The sequence below is a fragment of the Balaenoptera musculus genome, chromosome 16 (assembly GCF_009873245.2).
Source record: "Balaenoptera musculus isolate JJ_BM4_2016_0621 chromosome 16, mBalMus1.pri.v3, whole genome shotgun sequence".
Lineage (NCBI taxonomy): Eukaryota > Metazoa > Chordata > Mammalia > Artiodactyla > Balaenopteridae > Balaenoptera > Balaenoptera musculus.
The window spans coordinates 72,464,974-72,480,664 of record NC_045800.1 but is presented as its reverse complement, the minus strand read 5'-3'; the positions used below and the strand labels follow the sequence as shown (position 1 = coordinate 72,480,664).

The window sequence follows — 15,691 nt, the reverse complement described above, 5'->3', positions numbered from 1 at the left end:
CTCCAAGTACCACCTTACCACTGTGACACATCTAAAAGGGACAAAAATGTGACTTTTAGAAAGCCTTGAAAACAATACAGGTATTGAAGAATAGAGAGATGTAGTTCACATAATGTATCAGGCATCTTGCAGCGAAACTTCTAAAAAGTTTCTTTGGGATGTTTCCCTGAAGAGTTCTGCCTCCATGGCAACTGCTCAAACCTGTCTTTTTGCCTCTCGGGACCCTAGAGCTTTTCCCTTCAGGTGTTGCTTCATCCCCTCTCACAGGGCTGGCCATTGCTCTCTGCCTCTCTCACGTGCATTCCCCTCAGCCAACGAATGGATCTTCCTTGGGGACCCGCCCTTTGTTTGGAGCAGAAGAGATGGGTGGGTTTTGATAAGTGAATACTTAAAATTTAATAAATTGTGCCCTTGCCATCTAAAGGGCAACGATACCAGTCTCCCCCTCCTGCAACAATACATGGCAAATAAATTGGAAGGAAGTACACTAAACAGATGCCAGTGATTGTGGCTGGATCATGGGGCTGTAACTTGTTGCCAGTTTTCTACTTTCCTGTAGTTTCCAAATTTTCTACAGTGAAAATATATTACCGCTTTTTGGTAAACTGAGATAAAATTCACATGCCATAAAACTCACCCTTTTAAAGTGTGCAATTCAGGGGTTTTTTTTTTCTATTATATTCACAAAGTTGTACACCTATTCCCACTATCTAATTCTAGAACATTTTCATCATCCCTAAAAGAAACTTTGTGCCCATTAGCAGACATTCTCATTCCCTCCTCCCTCCAGCTCTGGAAACCATTAATTTACTTTCTGTTGCTATGGATTTTCCTACTCTGGACATTTCTTATACATGGAACCATACAAGAGATAGCCTTTTGTGTCTGTCTTCTTCTACTTAGCATAATGTTTTCAAGTTCATCCATGTTGTAGCATGTATTAGTACTTCATTCCTTTTTATTGGCTGAATAATATTCTTAGATGTATTACTTCTATAATGGGAAAACTATTTTAAAAAAAGTAATGAGTACATAAGCATAACCCTTGATTGTTAATTCTACTAAGAGTACACTGGTACACTCCAGTAATAATAGAAAATGATTTTTGATGATACATAAATTGTTTTTCAAAACCATGTATTTAAAAAGCATAGTGAGCCTATTACACCTGTTTTTTTCTGACTCAACCTCTCAACTAAAAAGAACATAGGAACCTAAATGATATCTTGCTGAATATCAGACATAGCAATTGAGCCAAAAGAGACAGCTGTGGACAACCAGGATACTTAATATACGATTCTATCTCAGAGATGAAAAATTCTTGGCTTTTAAATTTTGAGTGTTTAAAGGGAATACTTATGGTAACGAAAATGAGCAATTTTAAGAAATTGTTGGGAACTTAGCCCATGAACTATTCTGTGGCAATCAATTGTAGTTAAGATTTTTTTAAGTTGGGTAAATGTAGTACAATCAGCTTTGTATTCATTAAGAAAAAAAGTTCCAAATTCGTTTGTATGCCTGTTGTGTATTTGTATACCTGCAAATCACAAACACATAAATATTGTTGCACACTCAGTGCATGAATTTAATGTTATAATCTTTACTTGGAAAGGCAGATTCTACATATTCTCAGTTATAAGGGAGATAGTTCGATCAAAGCTGACTGCAGCTAGCTCATATTACGGAAGGGTTCAGTCAAAAATCAAATTCTGTAAATGAGTGACTTACCCAGGACATAAAATTTGAAGCGGTTCAGACATACTGAGGATGCAGTGGGGTGGTGACCAGAAGTGGGGTTCTTGATCTAGGTGTTGGTTACAGACGTGTGTTCCGTTTGCAAAAATTCATCAAACTGTACACTTGTGATCTAGACACATTTCTCTATGCACGTTATACTTCAACATCCTTTTTTAAAGTCAAAAATATATATAAAGCAACAAAGGACACTATACATTGTTTTCGGAGGGCCTGTAGTCCTCATGTGGGTGAGCCTTAGCTAAGGGCTGGATCAGGAAGCTTTGTCAAGAATTGATAATTAAAATAGTGGCCAAGTCTTTAAAGAGATGTCAAAGCGCTCGTTTGAGAAAGCTCATATCAAGTCTGCAGACTAGATGCCCTTAAAAATCCGTCCTTGTATAGAGAAGTCTCTATAGTCCTCTGTCATAAATTGTTCATTCCAAGTATTCTCTAAAGATGTCACTTGGGTTAGCGTCTGTAGCACCAGAAAGACCCCCTGCTGCGAAACCTTCAGATATGATGACAATCAAACAATTGCATTTAATCATTTATGAGACTATAACATGTCGGTTAGGATTAGCTTATGCTCTCATTCAGGCAAATGAAGAAAACTTTTCCCCCACCACCACCTGCCCCCCAGGATTTCTTAGCAATGTTAGACCATAAACCCAAAAATGCTGGTGGACAAACACCTTAAAAATCTCTTATTTTATTCGAGGTTATTGGCTGCCAGCAATGTGTGGATTCTAGCTAGTATTTTCAGGCCATGTTCTTATACCCTCCAACTCTAGGTAGGAATTATTACATGAAAGATTGTACATTATTTAAAAGCAGGATGAGGCACTGTTTGTGGGAGTGGAAGATGGTATCATTATTTTGGAGTGCCACTGGCACTCAAAAGACTTTAAAATGTCCATAACTTTCATCCAGTTATAAGACTTTACTCCTAAAAAAATATTGAGGATTACAAAAAGATTCCATTAAAGGAGTGTTCATCATATTACTGTGGAAACAAAATATTGGAAACAATTTTAGAAATCCAACCACAGGGGAGGGATTTTTAAAAAGTGTCCATATAATGGGAGAGTATACAGCAGTTAAAAATATGTTATAGGAGTACATTTATTGTTTTCGTTAGAGGTTCATGAGTAACACCATTCCTTAAAAATCATGTACCTAAAAAAAATTATGTTCCTAAATATACACAAAAATATTTGGGATAGAGATACATTAAAATATTAATACCAACTGGGATAACTGATTTAATTTTTCTTTTTTTCTTATCTACATACATGTTCCATCTTTTCTATAATGAACATGTGTTATTTTATAACAAAGACATTTTACAAAAAAGTGAGGGTGGGGAGGTAGGAAAACCAGGGACTCTGATATTTATGTGTGTGGGAATACATTCTTCTTTCATTATGTGGAATTAGTGTCTATTCTTTACTTTTTCTCTGCATATCATGAAAGCTGTAAGTGACGTGCCTTTCATATGGCAGGAAACAGCCTTGCTGCTGTTGGCGCCTTTCTTTCCATTCTGAGCACCCATCCTACTCCATCAACAGCATCATCTTGGAGCTCCTGGTCATTCAGCTCCCTTGACTTCTATCAAAGGAACTAATATCTCAGTAGGCCCAAAGACACAAATTACACAGCCACTCAGCCTAGAACAATGCAGCAAGGCTACACCGGCTGCACACTAGGTGTAGAACAAGCCCACGGGAACACCTCCTTCTGTACTCTTTCCAGATCAAGTCATGAGACTTTGAGAGATGTCAGTTCTCGTGTCAGAAGAGAGTCCCTGGTCTACTTCAAACAAATCAATTTTTTAAAAATTTAGAATCGGAAATATTCCAAAGGTTTGCTGTTGATTTTTGTTTGATACACACAAAGGGAAACAATTTCCCTTCCTTGAAGCCTCTTTCCAGGAGCCTTAACAATCGGCTGCCAAATTTAGCCTTGGCTCCATCTCCACCATGTCTAATATTCCTCCATGCTATTGATGTGAGGCCAAATCTCATCCCTATTTAGAGTGCACAAGAGCAGATGTCTTGATGAAAGGGGGTGTTGGTGAACCTAAATTGAAAAGAGCCAGGAGAACATGCTGTAATGAATGGAAGCACACAGCTTCATGGCTTAAGGTGTTAAAAGTACATTCACACGAAAGAAGCAATAGCTTTGGTCACATCATATGAGAAATAAAAGACAGGAGGGGAAATTATAGAGAAGGCAGTCAAGAAATCAGCCGCTCATTTGAATCACTGGGGGAATTTGTTTTGTTTCAAATACTGCTGCCTGCACAAGAATGTCCTTGGTAGCACTATTCGTAATAGCCAACAACTGGAAACAAACCATCGACAGTATGATGGATATAGAAATAATAAATTGAGGCCTGTTCGCACAATGGAATATTATACAGCACTAAAAATGGATGAACTGGGACCTCCCTGCCGGTCCAGTGGGTAAGACTCCACGTTTCCAATGCAGGGGCCCGGGCTCGATCCCTGGACGGGGAACCAGATCCCACATGCATGCCGCAACTAAGAGCCCGCATGCCGCAACAAAGATCCCACGTGCCGCAACTAAGACCTGGTGCAGCCAAATAAATAAATAAAATAAAAATTAAAAAAAAGATAAAATTGAAGAGTTTCTTTAAAAAACAATGGATGAACTACTGCTGCATACATTATAATGAATCTTCCAAACATAATATTGAGGGGAAGAGGCCAGGCACAAAAGAGATTGCATTTATATAAAAGTTCACAACCAGGCAAAACTAATTCCTGGTATTAGAAGTCAAGGCAGTGGTTGCCTCGATTGGGTAGTGATTGAATAGGGGCTTAAGAAGGGATTCTGGGTGCTGGTGATGTTCTGTTTCTATATTTAGGTGTTGGTTAGATTAGGTGAAGGTGTGTGGTCAGTTTGTGATAATTCTTTAAGTTATATACTTATGATTTGTGTATTTTTCTTTAAATAAGATACAGTTCAATAAAAATGTTTTAAAAATTCAGATTCCTGGGCCCTAACATGAATTTACTAATAAAACCGTAGGTTATAAATTCCTGGGGGTATTCCAGTGTATAGCAAAGGTTGAGAATCACTGGGACCAGATGGTCCATATCCAGTGGTGTGCTAGAGCCAGCCTCTACTAGCCCACGAACCAACTGTTAAGTTTTCAGGACTTTTGCAAGCCTGTTAAAATAGGGTCAGTATTGGGCTTCCCTGGTGGCGCAGTGGTTGGGAGTCTGCCTGCCAATGCAGGGGACACGGGTTCGAGCCCTGGTCTGGGAAGATCCCACATGCCGTGGAGTGGCTGGGCCCGTGAGCCACAATTGCTGAGCCTGCGCGTCTGGAGCCCGTGCTCCGCAACAAGAGAGGCCGCGATGGTGAGAGGCCCGCGCACTGCGATGAAGAGTGGCCCCCACTTGCCGCAACTAGAGAAAGCCCTCGCACGGAAACGAAGACCCAACACAGCCATAAATAAAATAAATAAAAATAAACATAGAATAATCATTAAAAAAAAAAAAATAGGGCCAGTATTGAAAATTAAAGTAGATAAAGTTTCAATTAAATAAAGTATACTAAAAACAAAGGTACTAAATACTCAGAACTCACCCTTTGTATTTATTTTATTGTTATCTATATTTTGAGGTTATTTATGCAAATTTTATCTGTATGGTGGAAATGCTAGATAACGGTGCGCTACTGTACCCTCTCTTTCCAACTCCAGCTCAGTCACAATGGTGGCTTCAAATTGGCCATGATGGGAGTATTTATACCAGTGAAATTGGCAACCGCTTCACATCAGGGCTTGCTTTATTGTTCTGTTGATTGTCTTGACTTAAGAAAATGATTTTAAAATGTTAATAATGCAGATTAAGCTTAAAAGTGGGTAATATGTTTAGCTGTTACATTATGAATAGTACATTTCAGGAAATATCTTTATAGTATTTAAAAGCTATTATCTGGTTCAGCAAAGAAGTCATTCATATCTTTGATGAATGCGTACAGTTCTGACATATGTCTTTGTTATTTCACTTTTATCTTACTCATTAACATAAGGGAAAATATCAGCCAACGTTTATATGGGAATTACACTCATCAGTTGTACCGCAGGTCAGTTCTCAAAAACCAACAAGTGTTTTGTGAGACCCAATTAGCTAGATGGAGTTCACAACAAAGAGTATTCTTTATTTTGTTTTTATTTATAAATTGTATGCTACACACATCCTTTGTCAGTAAAATTTATAATCAACTTATGTATGCACATGAATGCATTCCTTTTTTCCCCAGAGTGCTGGTTGATTTACCAGCATATCCCTTTCATGACTTTCATAAGATTCCATGACTCTCTATTATAATTTAAGAAAGAAGCAAACAAAATAAGATGGGAGCCTTACAGCCTCCAAGGCATGAGTTTCAGCATAAGATAGAGTAATGACTATACTTTAGAGAGTATAGTATATTTCACTACTCAAAATGTGGTCCTCAGACCAGTGGCACCGGCATCAGTGAGGAGCCCCTGGGAAACACATCATCTCAGGTCTCATCCTAGAACTTCTGAATCAGAATCCGCTTTTTATCGAGATGCCCAGGTGATGTGTATGTACATTAAAGTTTGAGAAGCACTGCTTTAAAAATAAACTTCTTAGTATGAACTGAAACTTATATAACCGATTTGAGACTAGTAACAGTCTAGCAGGTGGTGATCTGTAAGCATCTCGCACCAGCTGAGCCATAGCACTGGGGAAAACAACTAATTGCTACACCTAAGCCTGAAGAAAAGGACATACGTCTTTCCATTTGTCACATTTGTCAAATACTGAAAAGGAAAACTGAGCCACTAGGAAAATAAAGGCTATTCTAGGCCACTTGGATTATTAATGTCAAAAAGGGGGGAAAAGTACAAGTAAGAAAATAATCGTATCAGTAGCTTTCCTGCATGTATAGGATGAATAGGACACATTGCCAAAGGCTTGGTTCCTAAAACCCAAAGCAGGGCAGCAAGTGCCACATGACAAAGCGTGGCAGCTGGATAGAGGAGTGTGATGAAACACTTCCCAGAGATGTAATTTAGGCCAGGGTAGCTATCAAGTGCTGCGGGTGAAAGGGGGAAATTGTAGTGCTTATGTTTTTCCCAATCAATAAAGCAGTCAGCAACCCAGGGCAAAGAGAAAAGACAGGGCCAGTGCACAGGAAAGATTCAATACTAGAGTTAATTGAAATGATGGGAGGAAACTCTCACATGTTTTGAAATTGAAAGCAAAAATATTTTACTGGCAACACTATTCTCTGGAAATATTTCTTAGTTATTTGGCTGAAAACATAGCGGATGCTTTGAGATGCAAAGGTCTATGTGGAAAACACGTTAGATACTTAAACAGTGTCTGGAAGGAAATGAGAGCCACAAATCTTCAAGAGGAGCTTGGTATTAGTCTGAGGCAGAAACCGAAGCAATAAAATAATTCAAGTAAACCCTGGTAACCCTAGAGCATGAAGAAGACAAATGTAATTGTACCCAGGTGTGCCCACGCCACTGGTACTGAGACACAACTGGGCCCATTTTCACCCAAGAAAAAAGGTCACTATAATCATTCCTTGCAATATCAGACTTCAAATGACTGAAGAACATTTAGCAGCAAAATGACATGAATGCCCTTATGTGTTATAACATCTTCCCTTAAGATACTTTAGCAAGGCTAGGAAGAGAACTCACCCTTAATGAGCACCTACTATCTGTTTTACATGTGTGATTTCATAGCATCCGCATAATCCTCTGACAGAGGTGATACTGTTAGCATTTTACAGACGAGCAAAATAAGGTTCAAAGAACTATGTCACCCACATCACATAGCTAATAAAAAGCCAGAACTCCACAGACAAAATTAAAAAGCTCCATACTTGATGAAAACAGGTATCTCAACAAAGACAGCTTGGAAGGGATCAAGAGTATGGAGCTGTTATGTTTTGAATACGAGGCAAGACTGGTCTATACTGGTGTCAGTGAAGATAAGTGAGGCTTCTCCTAGTACCCACCTTATCTTTACATTGCTGGAATCCTCTTATCACCCATTTCTGGATGTATATTAGGTTTCAGATGTGTTTCAAACTTGATAGCTGTAATTTGGGCTAAGTTGGAGGCTTCAGAAGACTTGGCACGTTTCAGGCAGTGTTATGTAATAGTATTGAGCCCTGGGCTGGGCCTTGGAAACCTGGGTTCAGTTCCAGCTGTGCCACTTATAAACTGTAAGAGTGGTGAGTTACATTGCTTCTCTGGGTGGCAGATTTCTTTCACCTACATGAGGTTGGATTAAGTATCCTTAAGAACCTTTCCGGGTCCATGATTCAACCCTCCATGACTCAACTGCTTAACAACTGTGACTTCCATCAAAATATATTAGAAATGACCTGAAGAGTTAACAAGTCTGTCCAGACAAGACTGCTGTGTGGTTCAAGTTACCAAATATAAAACAAAAAAAAAACAACAACAAAAAAACCAAAATTCAAAAAACCCTACAAGAATAATTACTTAACTCCTGTACTCTACCATCTGCAAGAATAACCTGGAATTTAATGTTTTTAAAGTGTTTTTTCCCCCCAGGATATATTTAAAACAAATATATATTCAAGTTCTTAGACAGATCTGGGTACAAATCCAAGCTCTACCTCCAATTAGTTCTCTGACTTAACATATCTGAGTTTCCCTTAGGCTTCTGTAAAATTGGAATTAATAATGAATATTAGCTGTAATGCAGTCAAGTGTCTGGCATCTAGTAGGAGCATACTAAGTACTGGTTATTGTTATTCCAGTGGTCATTAGGGGTCTGGACTACCACTGGGTAACAATTCAAAGGAAATTTCTCCACGGAGGGATGGAGCATGAGACTGTACCTCATTAGCACTGGGAACTTGGCATTAATCTGTGTCTATGCAATAACAAACTCAGGTGCAGAGTGGAGAAATGTAATCATGCTTCTTCTGGACCTACTGGCATCTATCTCTTTCTTTCTTTGTAAAACCTTCTAATTCACCCTTAGTGGATAAAACCTTATGAGAAATGTTGATGTATTTGACAGGACAGCTGGAGGGAGTGTCTGAAGACAGGAGTGTCCTGGGACATCTGGAAAGAGTGCCTGTCAGACCCACATTTCATTTTAGTGGCTTTTTTTTTTTTTTTTTTTTGCCTATTTCCCAGTTTCTGCCCAATGCGCACAAAGAACAAAAGATTCAAGGAGAAGGTGACCTTACTTTGTTTATAAGCCCCACCAAAAAAAACAAACAATTTTGATGCTGACATATCAATAATCAATCCATACACATCCCATCCGTTTGAGTGACTGCATCTTGCCCTTCCTGCCAAAGCTCTCCCTTTCCCCATCCCCTCCCCCAGCACTCAAACACTCTCCCACCCCCTCCCCCTTTCTACATGCACCACACTTTTTGTGACTTATTTTTCCTTCCCTGTCCAAATTTTGTTTTGGTGTTGCCAGGTTGGTGGGAAGACTGGGTGAACAAAAGAACACAAGAACCAGATTCAAATCGCCTGTACTCTTTGAACCCTAGCCTTCACGTAATGAGGTTGAACTGCCTGTTTTCTAAAAGGAAGACCAATAGAAAGGTTAAAGAAAAAAATTCCTGTTTTCTACAGGTAAATTTCCTGAGCAAAAAAACATAGTAAAGTGTCAAATATTTCCAGGCATGTTTTAAGATAAGTCAAGCGTATTAACCAAAGCCTCTGAAGTTCAAAAAAGCAAACAAATGATTGCTAATTAACTTACTACTAGAGATACCATGCTCATTCTGAAGCTTCTTTTGGTGCTAACATTATATGATTCAGAGTATAATTTTACTCTTTAAGTAATTATAGGTTTATAGTTGTTATATGGATAATTTACGACATACCATTGTCATAGCTAAGCAAATATCAGTTGATAATGAGGCCTTCCTTAACCTGTAATGGGATCTTCCCAGTCTAACAGTGCTCTTATGATCTATTTTGTAATGATACACTATATAACAACTTTTATAGGACAAAGGTGTAATAGGACAGCTTATAACAACCCCTTACATGCTTAAAAGTATCTCTTAACTAATTAAGCTTTTAGGGTTATTAGCTTGAGTTGGGGTTTTTCAGTACATTAAAAAAGATGATATAGTAAAGCTTTCTCTAGTAATTTATTCCCCATTTTATTTTTTATTATCCCTTTATATAATACTCTCTGAGAAGGATTAACAACTGTTACAAATTATTCTACAAAAAGTAGGAGGGGAGTATGAAAGGGGGAAAGGAGATGGTTGTCAACCCCGGCAAAAACTGAAAATGTCCTGCTTAATCTTTAAATACTGGCCATTTTCAGGACTTCAGTTGGTATTTAACTATTAGGTATCCAAATCTATCTACGTGGCACATATCAGACAAACTGAGGTTTCAGAAGGAATCCAGTATGCCAAATTGTAATGCTTTCTCGTTGATGCTGTGAAGATTCAGACAGCTCACAATTTTGTTTCAATGCTTTTGAAGCAATAACACCTTGAGTTTGAGATACTGTAATTTAGCAGTTCTAAATGAATGCATGTCTCCCTCTTGGTTTGAAATTCTACATTCTGTCTTTCTTCAATCTCTCACCCTTTTATCATCTATCCTGACAAAAATGTGCTTGGAAATTTTTTTCCATGCATACATGGAATTGCAAAGTAGTCCCACAGGGTGGAAAATGCTGAACTTCTCGTAAATGTACCATTGACCCTCAGTTCAAACTTCTGGCATGTATGATCTTGATTTATTTTCTCACTTTTACTACATGAATGTTTAATATCTTGTCTTTTAAATCTGTTTGTGAGATCCTTAAAACCAGAGACCCCATGGTAAAAAACTTTCTTAAATTTTTGACAGGGCCATGCCAGAAAGTACATATGAATACTTAATATTTTGCTGTTTTACAATACTTAAGAGAATGGAATTTATTCTTTTGTAACAGCTGTGCCACTGAATGTTACTACATAAGCTGTAATTACCAAGTTATCTTAGGCAAGTCGCTTAACCTTTCGTGGTCCCAGTTTCTCTACTGGAGATAAGATTTTTCCAATTAGAGAATTTAGGTTTTGGAGTAAGACAGCACTTGAAAAAAAATATTATTTCTTCCATTTACTAGAGAAGCAGGAATTGAACCTATTACCTAACCTCTCTGAACTTTCAATTCCTCACCTGTCCTTTGGTGACCAAGGGAGTAGTTACACCTAACAGGGATTTTTTTGATGCAGATTGAGAACATAGTATAAAGAATGCGGCACGTTACCTGAACTTTGGTTCATGCTCAAAAATGTCAGGTATTATTGTATCAATTTTCTTTCAGCTTTAGAGCGCTAAGATTAGCATAGATGTAAAATCTTAGTTATCAAGCACCCAAATCCCCAGTATCTTCAGCTATTTTGGCACCACTTGGATCCCCCCAAAGTGAAAATGAAAAGTCTTATAAAGAACAAACTGATTCAAGGCCCATTTTAGTACCATTTTGCTCACAGGGTAAATAGAATAATTTTAATAATCATTGAAATTGTGATATTCATAATTGAGTCAATAAAAACATGACAAAGACAAACCATTTTAAGACAAATGACTAAGAAACTTGTTCTGAATTGCATGCTCAGAATTAGACACAGGATGTCAGCAATTTATGGTCATGGGTTTGCTCAAAGAACACTGACCTGGCTTGCTGGAAGTGAAGAACAGAACACCCCGCTCACAGCTGGACTTACCTACACAAAAGAGAGAAATACTTTATAAATCTTGCTGCTTGCTAGGAGCACATGGGGAGCCACTGACATTTTTAACATACATTGTTTTCCTTTTTTCCCCCCCAAAGGGCAGAATCTGCTTTACTTTTGCCAAGTGTCAGTGTTAAAATGGCATTTCTTGGGGTCACATACATCCTGAAATAGCTAGGTTAACTTTCTGCAGCATTTCTGAAAGTCTGTTTCTGAGCCTTTGGGGATGATACAGAGAAAAGCACTTAACCACAAACTCAGGAATAGGAACAAGAAAAACCTTACAGGCATTTAACAATACGGAAGTCAACGAAGTGGACATGCTATTCCTCCAAAATAGCATTTTTTGACCATATTATCATAAGTGAAAGTCCAAATGATTCTGGTTTTTACTATTTGATTACATTTGTATAGTTAATAAGTTACGCTGTTGTGCCAGTGACCTCGAGCTACCTATGTTTCTATTTCCACCTCTTTGATCACACATAGCCCCTATGTACTTAAATTTACGCTCCTCTCAAAACAACAATCAACGGGGCAAGCTAAGAGTACTATGATTTCATTGCTTCCGACTGAGTTTTCCAAGTCTTCCACGCTGGGATGAACAAGGTAAATCCCCTTCCCACGAATACGTCCAAATACAATCCAGGCATCTCAGAGGAAACTCAGTTGAATAATAATTTGCTGCCCACCTGCGGAGCTCCACCTGCGGAGCGGTGTGTAGACATTATTTACATTGAAAAGAGCTTGTGTTTCTTTTCTAGCAATCAGTGACCCTCTTGGGCATCTACAAAGTTACCGGAAATGAAATATAATTCCAAATTTCTGAAGAGTGTTTTTAAACAAACTTATCTGTATGTTTAGAAAAGCCTAGCGTTTGCTGAAATCAAACACACACAGCCTATTGGCTATTTATATCTGCTGATAGTGAGAGCACAGTTATACAGAGATGAAAACTACTGATAACATACTTCCGCAGCTTAGAAAGGATCCACAGTACGGTGTAGAACATGCAGCACTGCCCCGGTTGGTGGTGGGGAGCCCCAAACTAGTGAAACCTCAAGCTGAGCGTCTGGCTGGGGTTCAACAGAGCTGCGTGAACAGCACGGGTTGGGGGAAGTTCAAAGTCAAGGCGACTCCTCTGGTCTTAACTTCCTAGGTCTTCCTAGGTCTGGGTGCCTTTGTGTATATACCGATCTTCGTGCCTTTCCCCGCCCCCAACCCCAGCAAACGTGTGCAGCCAGCTCGAAAGGCACAGCTCGTGTGCTGACGTGCAAAACCAAGTCAGAACCCTGCGCCTGGCGCTCCCCTCTAACTTTCTGCCTTGTCCAAGTCTAAATATTGACAGTGCACCTCAGCTGAGATGTTTGATACTGCTGAGGGTAGAAACGGCAGAGCGAACAGTAGGATCGGGTGGTCCATTTTTACACAGTTGGGCCTTCCTTCCACTTCGTCTTCTGTCGTAGGGGTTGGATTCCCTGTCTGCACATCCCCACCCCCCGTTTTTCTCCCCGAAAGCTGAGCGCGCAGGGACAAGGTAAGGTGTTTTGCCAGCCGCTCATGGCAGCTCCTACTGTTGTCACAGCAACTCACAACAGACTCCGTGGACACCGGCTGGTGGTGGGGAGCGCCGAACTCTGGGCTGACCGGTCGGGGGGCGTGCAAGCGCCCAAGGGGCTCGGGTATCCCCCTCCCCACCACCGTCCTTCCAAGGAAAAGAGCCTCTGGTCTGCGCGGCCCCCCGCCCCCGCGCCGTCCCGGCGCAGCCCGCCTGCTAAGGGTGCCTGTTGTGCATTTTCTCAGCCCCAAGTTAGGGGTGCGGCTGGACGGGCGCTCCTAGGAATCTCTTCTGCTTGCCTCTGATGGCGGGGCTCCCGGCCTCGCGAGAGAGGCGAGGGCGGCTCCCAGAGCAGCTCGGTGCCACGACTCTCGCTCGGGACGCTGCCCGCCGCGTGGCGCGCGGCCCGGGGCTCCCACAGGCCACCCGCCGGGGCCGGGGCGGGTGGAGCGGGGCTCCGCGGCGGCCGCTCGGAGAAGAAGTTTCACAGCATAGCGCACTCACGACACAGAACCTACCCTGAAGCCGAGCGAGACGCCAGCTCTCTCCGCCTTCAAGGGCTGGGGGAGCGGGGGGGCGAGGGGGGCGCTGGCCCCCGCCACTCAGCAGCAGCCACGGCTGCGCGCGGTCGCGGGTGTGCGGGGCCCCTGCGCGCGGCGCGCCGCCCGCCGCCCAACTTTGCACAAAGGCAGCATGGCACTGCCTCACCTCCCGGGCTCGCCCGGCGCCGCGGCCGCTCTTCCCGGTGCCGGGCCGGAGGGGCTCGCCCCTTTCCGCCGCCGCCCCACAGCCCTCCCCTTTTCCTCCCGCCCCCACCCGGCTCTCAGGCTGGCTGGCCGGCCGGGCGGAATAGAGCGCTCGGCACCCAGCTCCGCCGCCTTGGCGGCCGCCGCTCGCTCCGTGACGTTAGCAGCCTTCGCGGCTATTTATAGCCACACGGTTGGATTTCATTCATGAAACCTGGGCCTGGTGTGTCTGTGCGCTGGGGCGCGGGTTGCAAAGGTGCCTCCGCTTGACGCGGACCCGGGGGGCCCGGGCTCGGAGGCAGACTGCCCGGGGGCTGGCGTGCGCAGTGCCTGGCAGACCCCAGCCCCGCTCGCTAGCGGCCGGGCGGGGAAGGGCAGGACGACCAGCCCCCCCCCCCACTCCACCCCACCCCGTCCTCTGTCCCCAACACTCCACCCATTCCCTTACAACTGCTGGCCCTTTGTCCCAGGCTCCGGAAAAGTAAGTTGGGCCACTAACCGGCTGGGCAGCATGGTTTTCTTCCCCCCAGGAGCTGACCGGCCGCGGACTCCGAGGGAGGACATGGGCTTTTGTTTCAAAACCGAGCCCAGCTGCTGACTAAGGGCTGCGTTAGCCCAGCCTCCTCCTCCCCTGGGCGCTGCACGTGTTGGCCGGCTCCCCGCTCTGGGTTACCTTCCTCTGTGACTTGGCTCGTGGGGGTCCCCGCAGGGGGCGGTAAGGTCACACGGGCTACCCCCGCATCCCCCCGACCCGAGTAAGTAGGCGATTTAAAACCGCCTACAAATGGCTGAGTGAGGAAGTGAAATTGACTTCTGGCCGCTCGTGGGTTGTCAGAATTCTTGGATGCCCACGACAGTCCATCCTTCCTCGTGAACTCTTTCTTACTCTTCCAGGCCGACTTTGAGCTTTTTTTTTTTTTTTTTTTTAATTTATTTATTTATTTATTTATTTTTGGCTGTGTTGGGTCTTCGTTTCTGTGCGAGGGCTTTCTCCAGTTGCGGCAAGCGGGGGCCACTCTTCATCGCGGTGCGCGGGCCTCTCACTATCGTGGCCTCTCGTTGCGGAGCGCAGGCTCAGTAGTTGTGGCTCACGGGCCTAGTTGCTCCGCGGCATGTGGGATCTTCCCAGACCAGGGCTCGAACCCGTGTCCCCTGCATTGGCAGGCAGATTCTCAACCACTGGGCCACCAGCGAAGCCCCGACTTTGAGCTTTGAGGACAGGACCAGGGGCAGTTTTCATGCACGCACGTAAAAGGTACTTATTTAGTGTCTACATACAGTGTGTCAGGTACCCTGTCAAGCTCTAAGGAGGTGACAGCGAACACAACCAACCTGGTGCCGGCCCTCAACGTGCTTTCTGTCAGCCTATTAAAATTACTGTTTTAAACCTCATTATTCCCAGCTTATTATAAAGAGGCAATTAGGAGATAAAGGTATTGATGTGTTCAGCTACCTTAAGGGGCTTGTTCATTTAATACACCTTCACCGAGGAGGCTGTGTACTAAGGGCTGAGGATACAAAGATGGCAACAATGTGTCCTTAGTCCTCAAGGAGTTCTCAGCTAATGGGTTCCTGAAGGTTTGCAGGGCTGGGAAAGAGGGACCCACATTCTATTGCAAAGGCTGTCTCTTTGTGTTACCCCTCAAGAAACAGAACATTAGAAAAAATTATACATGGAAACATACCCTTCTGTCCCTCAGTTTCTTCCAAGAAACCATCTTCAGATTCCCAGATGCTCTCCCTTCCTAGACTCCCCAGATGAGTTTTACTACATTGGATATTCCTACTCTTCCTCACTAGTTTATATTCCCTTTGGAGACCAAGTCTTGCCTGGTGCTCTCTGAATTTCCCAGAGACCCAAGAATATAGTGAAATTCAATGT

The 15,691-nt window shown here is 42.6% G+C and overlaps 1 protein-coding gene across 6 annotated transcripts in view; it reads right to left on the bottom strand.

Moving 5' to 3' along the window:
• RHOBTB1 (Rho related BTB domain containing 1) overlaps window positions 1–14,392 on the bottom strand; it is a 70,210-nt gene extending 55,818 nt beyond the window's left edge. For 2 of the 6 annotated variants that reach the window (XM_036828639.1, XM_036828642.1), the window contains exons 1-2: window positions 13,582–13,868; window positions 11,446–11,496 (exon numbers count right to left, since the gene is read on the bottom strand). The gene's annotated coding sequence lies outside the window, so the exon portion shown is untranslated. Of the gene's footprint in view, window positions 1–11,445; window positions 11,497–12,476; window positions 12,552–13,581; window positions 13,869–14,308 lie in introns of those variants that run through there. The other 4 variants (XR_005016813.1, XM_036828638.1, XM_036828640.1 and 1 more) reach the window with 3 other exon arrangements.
• Window positions 14,393–15,691: the final 1,299 nt, after the last annotated feature.